The sequence below is a fragment of the Protopterus annectens genome, chromosome 4.part0 (assembly GCF_019279795.1).
Source record: "Protopterus annectens isolate FY-2018-M chromosome 4.part0, PAN1.0, whole genome shotgun sequence".
In the NCBI taxonomy this organism is placed as follows: Eukaryota; Metazoa; Chordata; order Ceratodontiformes; family Protopteridae; genus Protopterus; species Protopterus annectens.
In genome coordinates, this window is record NC_056733.1 from 1,345,501,103 (window position 1) to 1,345,516,932 (window position 15,830).

Below are 15,830 nucleotides of genomic sequence, written 5' to 3' on the forward strand. Positions count from 1 at the left end.
ATTTGCTTTCTCAATGTGATCATGAGCATGGCTTCTGTTTTCAAAAATGAAAGTCTTGAGACATAAACTGCCCCCACAAGACAGACAGGTAAATTGTGCAGTGTCCTGGGTGCTTGTCACCTTAAGAAGGACTACAATATCTGTAGTAATTATGATAAAGAAATGCATGTATGATTGCAAGAATAAGCTTAGTGTCAATGGTTTGCAGCCTAGATGGCATGTGCAGGAACCACTAATATCAGCAGGTCCCTTGGAGTTTTCTAAGTGTAAAGGAAGTCAATAAAAGAAAAGTTTTAATTTCCAGGGTTTTCCCATGAAGATCCCCAGAAGACAGGTAAGGGAACATACAGCTAAGGCTGGGGTCTTCAAACTAACAGTTCAGGTGGTAGAATGCTGCCATATTAAAGTACTTAGACTGGATTCTGTAAGAAAGGATGGTATTTCTTCATTCCCCAAGCTGGACCTTCCCAGGGCTTGACATTCTAGGCCCCTTCTTCCAGGTCTTTAAAACTCTGCCCCCCTCCCCAGTCAGTTTCCCCTTCAGACTGACATTTAATGAAGCTCTTCAATTCAATGTTACAGGTGCAAATGTATCTGGGTTTCATCTTGAGCCATTTTCATTCTGGGCTGAAAAGGAATATTGTTACCCTTGCCTCCATGGTGTCAGACACCAATCAGACCTGGATCTAACATGAATATCATCAAGGCCACATAGTTCCCTGCATACCCCAATAAAAAGAAGGCTTGCCCATGTCATCACTGGCACTTATGGAGTTGGTGCAGTCTACTCTTTGACTTGGGCTTTGGGGTGACGGACACAGAGCCTATGTTAGTACCAACTTTTTCTGTGTTGGCCTTGAGGTCAGACTTGCTAGTCTTTCAGCCCAACATCACTGGTGTCAACATCAACACTGGGAGGACATCACTCTGCTATCTCCACAGCACCACAACACTTGTACAAGTTGGGACCAAATTGTTGGCATGGGGCACTCAATACCTTGTAGACACTGGACCCAGATCTTCTACTGATTTTTTGCACAAGTTATGCCTACTGTCCGTTGCACTACTGGCCTTAGTCGGAGATCATTCTGAGCCTGCATCTGAGCCCTTAAAAGCTTCTCAGCACTAGGACACAATGTATACAATAAAAGTGACTCTTAGGGACTTCAAGTTCAACTTTTCCTTCGCATCATCTTTATTTCACAATTCCCTTGCTAAAAGATCGAACAAAAATAAGTACACTGCCTCCAATGTGCAGTGTCCTGGGCCAGAAACTGACAACTGACATGAGGCTGATCCCACTGTTGCTCCATGATGTCTCCAGGTTTTGTGAAATTTTATAACTCATGCAAAAGAAATGGCGTGACCAAAATCTCCTCCCTAAGCTTCACAGAAAGTTCTTCAGGATGCATTCAGACCTCTCTCCACATTGTGACCAATGAATAATTTATTACAGATTTTTCCTCTAGCACCTCCTTGAAGGCTTTGTGAAGTCGAGGCGCTAGAGAAAAAATCTGTAATAAACTATCCATTAGTCATAACGTGGTGCTTTTTGTGTTGTGATATATAGAACTGGTGCTTCCAGTGTTGCTTAGCTCTCTCCACATTGGCCTTCCTTGGTGGCTGTGCAACATGGTGTCACTTATCTCCAAAGAAGCATGGAAAAAAAAAGCATAGAGGCTCTTCTGCTCCCGAAGGACTGGAATTGTTATGTAGAAAATCTATAGCTTGTTCTACTGCTCATTGTATCTCCTTTAGAGACAGCCTCTAGAACAGAGTTATAATTTCTTTCCTGGAAAACCCTTCTCTTCATAGTTATTAATTTGTCAAGAAATTTTGACTTTCATGCCTTATATTTTAATCCTCCATATCAGGTCTTGTATTTTCACTGTGTGATACCTTAAACTTCCTGTAATAGAGACCTATGGGACATATGCAGATGACCCCTTAAGCGCAACAAGTATTTCAGCTATATGGCTACTGAATGTCCATGACTTTTTACTTTTTATGGACAGATTCAGGACAACAAAGCCAAACACCACTAGCTATGAACATGCACATTTTGGCCTTGTTATGACCTCATCAGTACAACATAAGTGGAATGTTTGCCTATACTCTAGAAACACAGAGTCTTAAAACCCATCTGATGTTCATAACCATTAAGGTGTCTGCAAAACATCCCAACTAACAACTAAACCAAAAAGTAAGAAAGGTCACACAAATAAAACAATTAGCAAAAAATTATAAGAAAAACTTAGCCAAGTTAGAGTTTTCACTGTGTGATGCCTTAAACCTCCTGTAATAGAGGCCCATGGGATACATGCAAATGACCCCTTAAGGACATCAAGTGTTTCAGCTATATAGCTACTGAATTGTCCATGAAGTTAATCTTTCTCCTTTTTGAGTCTTTATGGGCAGACAGCCCGAGTCTGTCCATAAAGACTTAAAAAGGAAAAAGTCATGGACATTCAGTAGTCCTATAGCTAAATCACATGATGTCCTTAAGGGCTCATTTGCATATATCCCATGGGGTTCTATTACAGGAGGTTTAAGGTATCACACAGTGAAAACTCTAGCTTGGCTAGTTTTTTCTTATAATTTTTTATTAATTGGTTTGTCTGTGACCTTTTTATTTTTTGGTTTAGTTGATATTTTGCAGACATCTTGATGGTTATGGATATCAGCTGGGTTTAAAGACCCTGTGTCTCTACAGTACAGCCAAACAGTCCACTTATTTTGTGCTAATGAGGTCATAAGAAGGTCAAAACAAGCATGTCCACAGCTAGTGGCATTTGGCTTTGTTGGCCCAAATCTATCCATAAAGACTTTAAAAGGAAAAAGTAAACAGTCATGGACATTGACTAGCCATATAGCTGAAACACTTGATGTCCTTAAAGGGTTATTTGCATACATCCCATGGGCCTTACAGGAGGTTAAATTTATCACACAGTGAAAACTCTAGCTTGGCTAGGTTTTTCTTATTGTTTTTACTAATTGTTTTGTCTTTGTGACCTTTTTACTTTTTGGTTCAGTTGTTAATTGGGATATTCTGCAGACATCTTAATGGTTATTGGCATTAGCTGGGTTAAAGACCCTGTGTTTCTAGAGTAATAGTCCACTTATGCTGTACTGATAAGGTCATAAGAAGGCCGAAGCATGCATGTCCATAGCTGGTGGTATTTGCTTGAATCTGTCCATAAAGTCTTAGATGAAGAAAAAATGAAAAAGCATAGACCTGAACAATCTGTTGTCCTTAAGGGTTCATTTGCATATATCCCATGAGCCTCTATTACAGGCGGTTTAAGGTATCACACAGTGAAAACTGTAGCTTGGCTAGGTTTTTCTTATACTTTTTTCCTTATCAGGTCTTCCATGAAAACAAGGCAGGCCTACTAACTAATCTTACCTTCATGTCCAAGATAGCTATGGAGGCTAATCTTAAGCAAGTTATCAGTCTTCCAGTCTTCCTTTCAAACTATGCTAACAAAGGACAGTAAGTATTGCACAATATAAGCATGCATAAACAGTTATAATTTTATCTGAGCAGGATAAAATACTTCAAAAAGATCCACAATTACTTCTGATCCACACTTCTAACAAAATGGGCAAGATGATTCAAATCAACTTTGTTTAGTTTGCTGATTCTTTGATAAGATAAATATAACATACTGCCAAAAATTGTTATGGTAAATCTAATAAGACATTGACAGTTGAGTCGAGAGTGAATTCCACAAAGTTGGTTGCTACTTAAAAAAAACTTTTTCAATACGACCTCCATAGATAACATGTGCAACTGCAACCTGGACTTCTTTGAGCTGTTTTGCAAGACATTACAAAATGGATGTGGCCTCAAGTCCCAGACCTTCTCTGATGACACAATTATTCAGGGAACCCTTTCATGAGGTCACCCATGCAAATTTACTGGGAACTGTGTCCTAGTGCTTGAGAAAGGTAAACTAGACCATGTCACATTTGAAAACTATGTACTTAAGCATAATGACAGACCTGCAAGGTCATGGTTTATCCTCCGCAGTATCCCCACCACCATACCTTGGCCTGGCAGAGGAGGGGCTCCTCCTTGCATGGTGTTATTTGTGTTCTGAGAGAGTGTTTTCACAGTGTTCCCTGTTTTAAGCATCTATAGAAAAGGTCTTGCTCTTTTCTAACCACTTTTTTCCACTGAGAAGTTTTTTTTTACCTGTAGTTTTGGTATTCTATAATAAAATACTGCTTGCGTGAAAACTTGTTATTCATTTACAGCATGATGGTTTCTTGTTTAAATTATACTCTGTATTACCTCATTAGCAAATTTCTACAAGTCTTCAAAATTGCGGTACCTACCTCATAATGTGAATGAGAGGAGTCCACTGCAAATGGCACAGTTTTAATGTTAAATGAATGAAACTGATGAAGGAATCTGTGCAGTATAAAAAGAGAAGTACAAGACTTGTGTGTTGCTACAGGCAAATGAAAAATATACATTTCATTTTGAGTCTTGTATGTAAATCCATGGAATGAATTATCATGGAGATGATCAAGAGATATAGCAAATCTCCAGACACTGGACCCAACCAAGTTTAGTTTCTTAAAGGACAGATCATGCCTACTTAACCCTGGTGGACTTCTTTGAGAAGGTCACCAAAGCAATGGACAAGGGTAAAATCATTCATACTGCCCACCTTGACCTGGCCAAGGCATTTGACACAATATCACACTCGGGCATTGTTGACAAACTCAAGAGGTTAGGTACAAACCCGTATGTCATTTGGTGGATAGCTAACTGGCTCACAGACAGGACCCAGGAAGTTAGAATTGAGGAGTCTATCTCTACAAAGAGGTCAGTCACAAGAGGAGTCCCTCAGGGATCAGTCCTTGGAGCATTCCTTTTTGGCATTTACTTCTCAGAAGTGAAGGCCAATATCAGTGGTCTCTGGCTGTCTAAATTTGCAGATGACAGCAAATTAGGAACTGTCACTGAATCTCACACTGACACAAATGATCTCCAGGAGCGGTTGACACAGACAAACAGCTGGTGTCAGAGCAATAGACTAAAACAAATGCATAACAGTATTCTTTGGGAAGTCATCCATCCCTGCTAACTATCATACTGACAACACACCCCATAGAGTTGATCCCAGTAGTCAGGGACTTAGGAACACACATAGACAGTAATCTAGCCTTTAACCATCATTTGTCTACAGTGGTGAGGAAATCATTCTATGTTGTGCAACTTATAAACAAAGGTATGGCATCTAAGTCCAAGGAAGTCATTGTTCCACTCTATTCGGTATTCATCAGACCTGGTAACTATCATATTGACAACACACCCCACAGAGTTGACCCAGTAGTCAGGGACTTAGGTTCATAGGTAGGTACTAGGCTATCGGCCCAAGGGCCTATGTAAGCCTAGCCAAAAAGGTTCCCTGGCTTACACCACCCAAGAAAGTTATGTTCCTGTGCCACTGTTGAGCAGAGACACAGAAGTGATCCCCAGGGTGCATTTCCTATTTCCCATCCACTCATCAAGATTTTTCTTGAAGAGTGCTAATGAAGAACTTTGCTTGACATAGATGGGTAGCCTGTTCCAGAGTATGAGAAGTCTCTGGGACATGAATCTAAACCTCCAGCATGCTGTGTTTATTGTGGTGACAAGATTTAGGTCCCTAGAGCGTGTAGCTCAGAGGGATTGGGATTTCTTTAGGTGTAGCATGTCCAACAGCTCTGGGTTTGACATAGCTTTATATGTTAGGCAGAGATCGCCTCGGAATAGGTGATATGCTACGGAGTAAAGCTGGAGTTTTTTGAGGCGGTCAGTATACGGCATTTGAGCAAAGGAGCAAAGATAGACAGTAATCTAGCCTTTAACCATCACATGTCTACAGTGGCAAGGAAATCATTCTATGTTGTGCAACTTACAAACAAAGGTATGGCATCTAAGTCCAAGGAAGTCATTGTTCCACTGTATTCGGCATTCATCAAACCTATCATTGAGTACAATGCCCCTTTCGTATGTACCTAACCAGGCATATACATCCAACAATTCCAACATCCACACAGGTTCCTCACTAAAAGAATACAGGGTGAGTAAAATGTCCTATACAGACAGCCTCAAGGCCCTATCCCTGTATTCTGTCTCCTACAGGCTTTTGAAGGGAGATTTACGCCTGGCATAAAGGGCATTGTCAGACCCCAATCTGATGGACCTCCTGCATATCCACAAAACAAACAAACACCAGAATTACCCATTCTAAAGACTTAATATATAATACTGATATAAACAGAACCTGCTGGAGAGATAGGTATGTATCCCAGAGACTGCCCAGTCTATGGAACAGGCTCCTCATCTATGTGAAGCAGAGTTCCTCCTTAATCCAATTCAAGTGCAACTTGGATAGTTGGATGGGAAACCGGAAATTCATCCCTGGTTTGGCACCTATGTCTCTAACGGACACAGGTAACCTGTAAATGGTTCATCTCCCAGGCCCATGCTTTCACTTATCAGGAGCATCAGAACTCATCAGAGATCTGTGATGCATTGCTAGGCTTAAAAAGGCCCTTGTGGTCATTAGCCTAGTAAACACTTATGAACCTATTATTAATCTCCATTAGCCAATTATTTTTTCTGGGACAATGTAGACAACCTGCCTGGTTAGTAATTTGATGTTTTTATTCTATCTTCAACTGACTCACAATTGTCCCAAAATTGATTATAGTACACTCTCAGTTAACTGAAACTCAAGCAACCAGAAAAAAAAAATCAAAGAAATACAGTACAATTTTCATGTTTTCCATTTTCTGTCACCCTCCCCCCTGCAAAACCATACCTTATGTTTTTAGAGTTTTAAAAAGGAAGATAGGAATAAATTCGCTCTCTCTCCAACCTAAGAACAAGTCAAACCAAACAAACAGTATACGGTACACTATTAGTCAGGCCTATTTTTAATAGTAACTCTCAAGCAGCCAGAAACTACATCCGGCATCTACCAATCCCCATGGGTGCCGGTTAACTGACAGTTTACTGTAGTAATCTCCAAGAGCCAACACTTTTTTTCTGGAACAATGTAGAAAGCCTGCCTAGTTAACAAGTTGGTGTTGTTATTTGCTGTTCAACTGACTCACGATTGCTTTTAGACCACATTAACAACTGGTGCAAGGACAATGGTTGCAAATTAAAAATAAAAAAATGGAGCACAGTTAATTCTAGTACACAAGACATCCATCCCACCAATCAGACAATGTTGTAAGGGATCTAGGCACTCTAACTGATAATTCCATATCATTTGACCATAATGTCTCCATAAAAGTTTAGAAAGCCCTTCATCTAATTTCCAAAGGTATCTCCACTAGATCCAACAAAAACTTAATTATGCTTTACTTATATCTTATCCGACCCACTACTGAATATAATGCATGTATTTGTTTAAGCACTACAATTTCAGAGACCTGAGAGATTCAAATCTAAATACATCAGTGTCCTCAAAAATCTTAGTCACCAGGCACAAAAAAACATTGCCACACTCCAACGCTGACTTTACTACACTCATAAATATATATATACAAAAGTGTACTCTATGCCTTGATGTAGCAGACCTCAAGATGGCATAATCAAGTCTTTATTACCTCATCACCTGTGTATCATGCATAATCAAGTCTTTATTACCTCATCACATGTGTATCAAAGGACAAACTGCTACTTAGTATCCATGATGCAACACAAAATGCATGACAGCACATGAATGATGTCTTGTAGCAGTAATGAAGCATATATTATTATTAGGTTTTATTAAATACGAAGAATAATTGTTACCTTTTCTGCAATGAGTAGATGCAATTTGTTTTCCAAAGACAGATGCTCCAAGATGTGGCGTATTTCATTATACTGACTCTGAGTGCTACAGGACACACTGAACTAACATAAAAAAGCAAGAAAGCCACTGAACGTATTTGAAGTGCTTTCCTGAAAGGGATCTGACTAAACATGAAAACAATAACAAAAATCTTTCAGTGCACTCAAAGAAATGACTCGTATGTTAAGGCTGTGAAATGCAGTCCTAGTGCATGTTCACAAATATTAACCAAATGCTATTTTATCACCACTTAAGTAATATTCAAATGACTATGTCAGTTTGGGCAAACATCAAAGTGTAGCTGCGACATCTAAAGGTGTGGAGCCACTTTTTCATTATAGGTGCACAGGTAAGTAGTTGGCTAGCAGGCCATTTTAAGCCTACCCTATTTCTCTTTTTCTGCTCAAATTAACCTATTCTATTTGGTTAGAGACTGGCCTTGTCCACTCCATGGTCAGTAATTATACTACCCTTAATGAGATTAAATGGGATCATGCCATATATAATTTGAGAGGCCCATGGATATGATAAAGCATTTAGGAGCTGCCTCTGTCCATTAGTAGTACAGGGGATAATTTTTTTGTTTCCCATCCACAGAGCCAAGTTGCACTTGACTATGGACAGAGACAGACTTTCTTTTACATGGCTGGGGGGCCATTCCAGAGCGGCAGTATCCTCTGTGAGATACAGCTGTCCCACCAAATCATTCTGTTTATGTTGTAGAAGAGGTTTAGATCCCTAGACCAAGTATTTCTGATGCCAGATGACTTGCTGATTTGCAGCAAATCCATCAGTACAGGGTCGAAGGATGCTTTTTAAGCCAGACACAGGTAATCTCTTAGCAGTCTGTAGGATACAGACTACAGTGAAAGGGCTATGAGTCCGACCATGTAAGACACATCGTTTAAGCTTTGTATCCTTTTAGTAAGGCATCCCTGTAGGTGTTCCAGTTGTTGCATGGGACTAGACAGATTCATGCCAAAGGGGGAACAGTATTCAATTAATACTCTAACAAGGGATAAGTAAAGTAGCAATTTTTTGGGATAGTAGCAAATTTTCTTTTACATGGATAATTTCATGCTTTGAATGCTACAAACGTGCGGCTTCCATTAGATGATAATATGGCATGCCTGTCCCTCCCCTGAATGGAACTATGCATGGTGTAGTCATCTGTCTTTTGCTATGCATGACGAATGCAGTGGGGCAAAATGTCTTCCCTACCTTTACCCTTCTCTTAGTAAGACTTCACTTTGTCATGATGCATTATTCTCATGCATGACTTTGTAGCGTAGAAACCAAAGCCTGAAGATGGCTTGCTACTTAAGATGAAGCCAGAGAAGAACACAAAGAAAGAATAGTTGGTAAGTAAACTTACCATAACAGTACACATTCAAATGATCAAGCTGCAGTAGCCTAAGATATATGGGGTTACATCTCATTAAGGATATAAAAACTGGCCAGCTTCCAAAGCTTCAGGGCACATTCCCTGCAAACAAACCGCTAGTTAGCTCAAGCTGAGTTGATTAAAAAGTCAGGTTTTGGCACCAAACCCTACAGACCTTTTATGTCAACTGATGGAGGAGGCTAAGCCCTGACAGGACATTGCTAGGCAAAGAAAAAATGAATACATGTCCACACCCTGGCATAAAAAAATACACAAAAACAAGAGAGTGAAGGAATGGAGGGCTCAGCAACTGTAGCAGAGATAAGCCAAACATCTTCTGTTATGGTAAATTTACTTAAGCAACTATTCTTTGTTCATCATTATGATCACTGCTGCAGCAGCCTATGCTTTATGGGTAGATTACCATAGCTTAAAATAATTGGGAGGTGGAAGGGGATGGGATCAGAAGCCCTTCGAGAATGATCCTATATAAGCTTGTCCTAGACATAGAGAAGGACTTTAGTTTAGAGCACTTTGCAAAAATATGCACAGAGGACCAAGTTGCTGCTTCTAGAATACTTCTGGGCCATACATAAGGCTCTGGAAATGTGAGTCTTGACCACTGAGGTGAGAAAAGTAAAGGGTAAAACCCTTTGCCAACCATTGAGAAATAGTTTGCTCTGACACAGATGTACCTTCTTACCTTCACAAGAAATAAACAACTGATCAGAAGCGCTAAAAGATTTTGCTCTGTCAAAATAGCACCCGAGTTGTAAGAGGGCATCCAAGATACCAAGTATTCTTGCTCCCCTGTTTTAGATTCTGGAAAGAAAATAGGAAGATAGAGTAGCCTAATGTAAATTCTGATACCACTTTACACATACAGTGGATATAAAAAGTGCACACACCCCTGTTAAAATGCCAGGTTTTTGTGATATAAAAAAATGAGACCACAATAAATCATTTCAAAACTTTTCCCACCTTTAATGTGACCTATAACCTATACAATTCAATTGAAAAACAAATAAATCTGTTAAGGGAAAAAATATGACAAATACAAAACGTACAATATGCTGGTTGCATAAAAGTGGAGAAAATATGGGACAACAGTAATTTTGCAAAGAACTGGGCATCCCTCCAAAATTGATGAAAAGACGAGACAAAAACTGGTCGGGGAGGCTGCCAAGAGACCTACAGCAACAGTGAAGGAACTGCAGGAATTTCTGGCAAGTACTGGTTGCGCATTACATGTGACAACAATCTCCTGTATTTTCCATATGTCTGGACTATGGGGTAGGGTTGCAAGACGGAAGCCTTTTCTTACACAGAAAAACATCCAGGGCCCAGCTAATATTTGCAAAACAACACATCAAGTCTTCCAAAAGCATGTGGGAAAATATATTATGGTCTGATGAGACCAGGGTTGAACGTTTTGGCCACAATTCCAAAGGTACATTTGGAGCAAAAATGCACTTTGCATCACCAAAAGAACACCATACCCAAGGTGAAGCATGGTGGTGGCAGTATCATGCTTTGGGTTGCTTTTCTTCAGTTGGAACTCGAGCTTTAGTCAAGGTGGAGGGAATTATGAACAGTTCCAAATACCAGTCACTTTTGGTCCAAAACCTTCAGGCATCTGCTAGAAAGCTGAAGATGAAGAGGAGTTTCATCTTTCAGCACAACAATGACCCCAAGCATACATCCAAATCAACAAAAGAATGGCTTCACCAGAAAAAAATTGAAGTTTTGGAATGGCCCAGCTAGAGCCCAGACCTAAATCCAATAGAAAATCTGTGAGGTGACCTGAACAGGACTGTGCACAAGAGATGCCCTCACAATCTGACAGAATTTGGAGTGCTTTTGCAAGGAAGAGTGGGCAAATATTGCCAAGTCAAGATGTACCATGCTGATAGACTCCTACCAAGAAGACTGAATGCTGTAATTAAATCAAAAGGTACTTCAACAAAGTATTAGTTTATGGGTGTGCACACTTATGCAACCAGCTTATTGTATTTTTTTTTTTTATTTTTTATATTTTTCCCCTAACCGATTTTTTTTCAATTGAATTGTACGGGTTATAGGTCATATTAAAGGTGGGAAAGGTTTTGAAATTATTTATTGTGGTCTCACTTTTTATATCACAAAAACCTGGCATTTTAACAGGGGTGTGTACACTTTTTATATCCACTGTAAAAAAGAGAGAATTCTCAAGGAAACCCTATCCCACCATAGGATACTCTTCTTGTAGAAGCCACAATGAGAAAAACTATCTTCCATGTTAAGAAACTCAAGTCAGCCAGATGAGCTGGTTCAAATGGAGCAAATGTTAGCTTCTCTAACACAAAATAAAAATCCCAAGAAGGAACCACTGGTTTTCTGGCAGGCTTCTTATGCAGAACCACTTTCAAAAACATTTTCAGATTACATTGCATTAAAGGAGGGGGAATCTCTTGGTGGACATGCAGAAATAACTGAAAAATGAACCTTGAAAGTAGAGTAAGATAGACGATAGGGTAGTAACTCACATAAATATTGTAAAGCCATAAAAACACTAGCCCTGAATGTGTGTTGGTTCTTTTGTTGGCAACAACTAGAAAATGTTTTCCATTTGCCAAAATATGATTTTCTACTAACAAGCTTTTTTGCCTCCATGAGTACATGCTGCATGTCCTCATAAAACACCGGCCTAAAAATTAATAAGACCCTATCATCCAGGCAGTCAGCTGTAGTTGTTTCGGGTCGGGATGTATCAAACACCCCCTGCTTTTCTGTGAATGCATCCAGTCTGTGAAGAAGCTTATGATAATTGCCCCCGGCCAGTTGCAATAAAGGGAAAAAGTGCAGTCATGTAAGAATTTACCATAACAGTAGGTATCCTACTGATCGCTGCTGCACTATTTCTAACACCAGGGTATCATTGCTGTTGTGCAGCTGGGTAACTAAAGCTTTACCTTCCCAGTATTGTCCGTCAGACATGTGACCACAGCTCACAAGCATAGGGGTATAAGGTGAACATACGAGCTTAAATCCTCAGGTCAATTACAAGCCAGTGGACTGAAGACCCCCGAAACAGAAAACTGGTCACCTAGGAGGGGCACAGTATCAGGTGTAAGAAATCTCCCTCTGTTCTAGGCTCTTTCCAATAGGATAGGAACTCGGGGGAGGGGGGGGGAGTAAGTGCAAAGGGGAAGGAGGGTGGAAAGGAATACTGTGACAATGATCAGTAGGACATCTACCAATATGGTATTTTCTTATACAACTGTACTATGCCCTAAATGAAATCACTGTTGTGGTATTCCTAACACATGGGTGATTCGCACAGCTAAAGGGAAAGTAAGGGTGGTTGGTTCATAGGATCACAGGAAGTTACTAGGCTATTGGCCCTGAGGCTCTTACAAGCCTAGCCAAGAATGTAGCCCATGTTCCAACAAGTCAGCACCCTAATGCCACTGTCTGGCAGGGACATTGGTGGAATCCCAGGAGTGTATTTCTGTTCCCTATCCAATTATCCAGGTTGCACTTACAAAGGTTTAATGAGGTACTCTGCTTTATGTGGAGAGGAGTCTATTCCACGAAAGGGGGAGTCTCTGGGACACAAATCTGTCCCGCCAATAAGTCCTATTAATGTCACAGACCAGGTTGAGGTCTTGTGTGTGGGTTACTCGAGTGGAGCTTGACTTGCGGATGTGCAGCAGTCCCATCAGGGCGGGGTCTGAGATTGCTTTCTATGCCAGACAGAGGTCAACTCTGAGGAGTCTGTAGGAGACTGAGTAGAGGGACAGGGCTTTTAGCCTATCTATCTAGGGTAGATGTTTGAAGCCCTGGATTCTCCGGGTGAGGAATCTCTGTGGTCTCTTCAGCTGCTGCATGTGCTTTGCGAGGTACATGCCGAAAGGGGCACTGTATTCAATAATCATCTTATAGATGTTATGACCACCTTGTTCCTGGATGAGATACCCCTACTAATGAGGTGGGCCATGTAGAAAGCTTTCTGTACAATGGAGACAATATAGTGTTCAAAAGTCAGTTTGCTATCAACCTGGGTTCCTAAATTCCTCACGACTGACTGCGTGCTTAGTGCCTTATTATCAATGTCATAATTTGTAGGGACACCATTCTCCCCAAAAGGGATGATGATGCATTTTTTGGCATTCAGTTTGAAGCCATGTTTCTGGCACCAGTCATTTGTTTGAATGAGACCCTCTTGGAGGATGTCCACATCACTAGAGGAATTGATGACAGCACCCAGCTTGCAGTCATCTGCAAACTCGGTCAGCCATAGCACTAAATTTGGCCTGTACCTCTGAGAAGTACATCCCAAACAGCATAGGCCGAAAGACCAATCTCTGGGGTACACCAGTTGTTACGGGTCTACTATTTGAGGTGGTTTCACCTACTTTCACTAGGTGGGTTCTATCAGTAAGCCAGTTTGCTACCCATCTGGTAAGATATGGATTGATGCCTAGTTGAGAGAGTTTATCTATTATATCTGAGTGGAGAATAGTATCGAAGGCCTTGATCAGGTCAAGGTAGGCAGTGTGCACCGTCTTCCCCTCATCTATGGCCTTGGTGACAGAGAAGTCAACCAAATTTAACAGGCATGACCTCCACTTAACAAAACCAAACTGTGTCGGATCAAGTGTCTGGAGGTTGTCGAGGTCCTTGTTAATGAGGTCCATGATAATCCACTCCATGGCCTTGCAGATCAGGCTAGTTAGGCTGATGGGTCTATAACATCTTGGATCGATGGACGCTCCACCTTTGTGCAAATGGATGACAGTAGCTGTCCTCTGCTCGACTGGGATTAAGCTCAGGCTTTGGTTGAATAGGGTGCCTAATGGTCCTGCAAGTTCCTGCCAGAGTTCATGTAGGATGCAGCCTGGGATGTTATCGGTTCCCATGAAGTCTGTATTTATTGCCTTTGAGAGGGCAGTGATGACTTGCTCCCTAGGGATAAGGGGAGGGGGGCTGTTACTGGGGATGTCCTGTTTTACTGATGGGGGGAACAGAGAAGTGAAGTTTTCACTGAACCTGTCTGTCAGCAATTTGGCTATATCTACAGGGTTTGTGGTATGTGTTGTCCTTGACCACCAGTTCTGAGCAGATCTGGGTGCTTCTCTTGAGATTGTGGACATATGTGAAGAAAGCCTTATGACTGTCTTTAGTAGATGTGGCCAGTTTGGACTGGAAGTTTGCTTTGGAGGATTTCACTAGTGCTCTTATTTTCCTGTTTAGGCTAAGGAGAGATTGCTTCCAATTAAACACCTGCTCCTTCTTGGTCCTGGACAGCAATGTTTTTCTTTCATTATAGTTTATTTATTGCAGATGTCCACCAAACTGGTTTACTCTTCTTGAGGAGGATGATTTTGTCTTGTCTGTTATTCCTGACTACATGCAGCTATATAAATACTCATATAGTACTTTGGTGTAAGTTTGGACATATGTGTCAGTTTCTGTGGAGGGGGAGGGGGCTGTGCAGCTGTTTATACCTTCCCTCAGGAGGTTGCAATCAGCTTTGGAGAAGTTTTTTTGTTTGACTCTGGCTGGGGGGGGGGGGTGACTTTGAAAGTGACTGCTTTGGGGTCGGATCTTACCAGGGATGATGACACTATAGGGATGCAGCACTGGTTACTCATGTTGGTTAATACCAAGTCCAAGATATTTTCACCTCTTGTGGGGGTGTCAGCCAACTGGTCCAAGGCATTTGCATTGATGAAATCAAGGAATCTCTGGGCATTTGTGTTTTGGCATGAGTATTTCTTCCAATCTATGGTTGGATAGTTAAAGTCGCCCGTGATCAGGGTAAAGGGTTGAATCTTGATAGATTCAAAGAGGTCCAGATAAGTGGAGTGGGCATCTTGAGTCAGAGTTGGAGGCCTGTAGCTAGCTACGATTTGAATAGGGGTCTTGTCAGTTGTTAACTGCACCTGGAGTATTTCCTGTGGATCATGCTGTTTGACCAGCCTAGAGGTGTGTATGTCTTTTATATATATTGCAACTCCACCTCCTTTTGTTTTGCTGTCTATGGCTTGGGGTCTAAATGAATGATAGGATGAGTAATCTGGTATGGCTGGGGTGCTCTCCGCAGCTTTGAACCAGGTTTCTTTGACTGCACAAGGTAGGAGAACTTTCCAAGAGGCCAAATAACACTGATCTACAAAGGATGCTTTGGATCATGAAAAGGCATCAAACTTGTAGTGTTTAGTGAAATTATGTACAGATAGCTAATGACAGATTATGTACAGATACAGATACATACGGATTATGTACAGATAAACTAATTCAATATGCTCCTCCTCCAATAATGCACACACAGTATTGGTCCACAGTATTGATGGACAGTAGTCTCTCCTTTGATAATCACATCGCCATAGTGGTCAGGAAATCCTTCTACATTGCACACCTCATCACAAAAGATTTCTCATCCAGAAAAAAAGAGGTCATTGTTCCCCTCTACTCATCACTCATTAGACCCATTATAGAGTACAACGCCCCTTTTGGTATGTACCTCACAAGACATCTACAACAACTGGAAAGGCCACAGAAATACCTCACAAAGAGGATTACTGGCCTCAAACAGATGCCCTATGCAGACCGTC

General features: G+C 41.0%; 1 protein-coding gene across 1 annotated transcript in view; it reads right to left on the reverse strand.

Moving 5' to 3' along the window:
• The window catches only part of LOC122799856 (prenylcysteine oxidase-like), a 58,418-nt gene that overhangs the window by 8,852 nt on the left and 33,736 nt on the right, over positions 1-15,830 (reverse strand). The gene's annotated exons all lie outside the window — the stretch shown is intronic.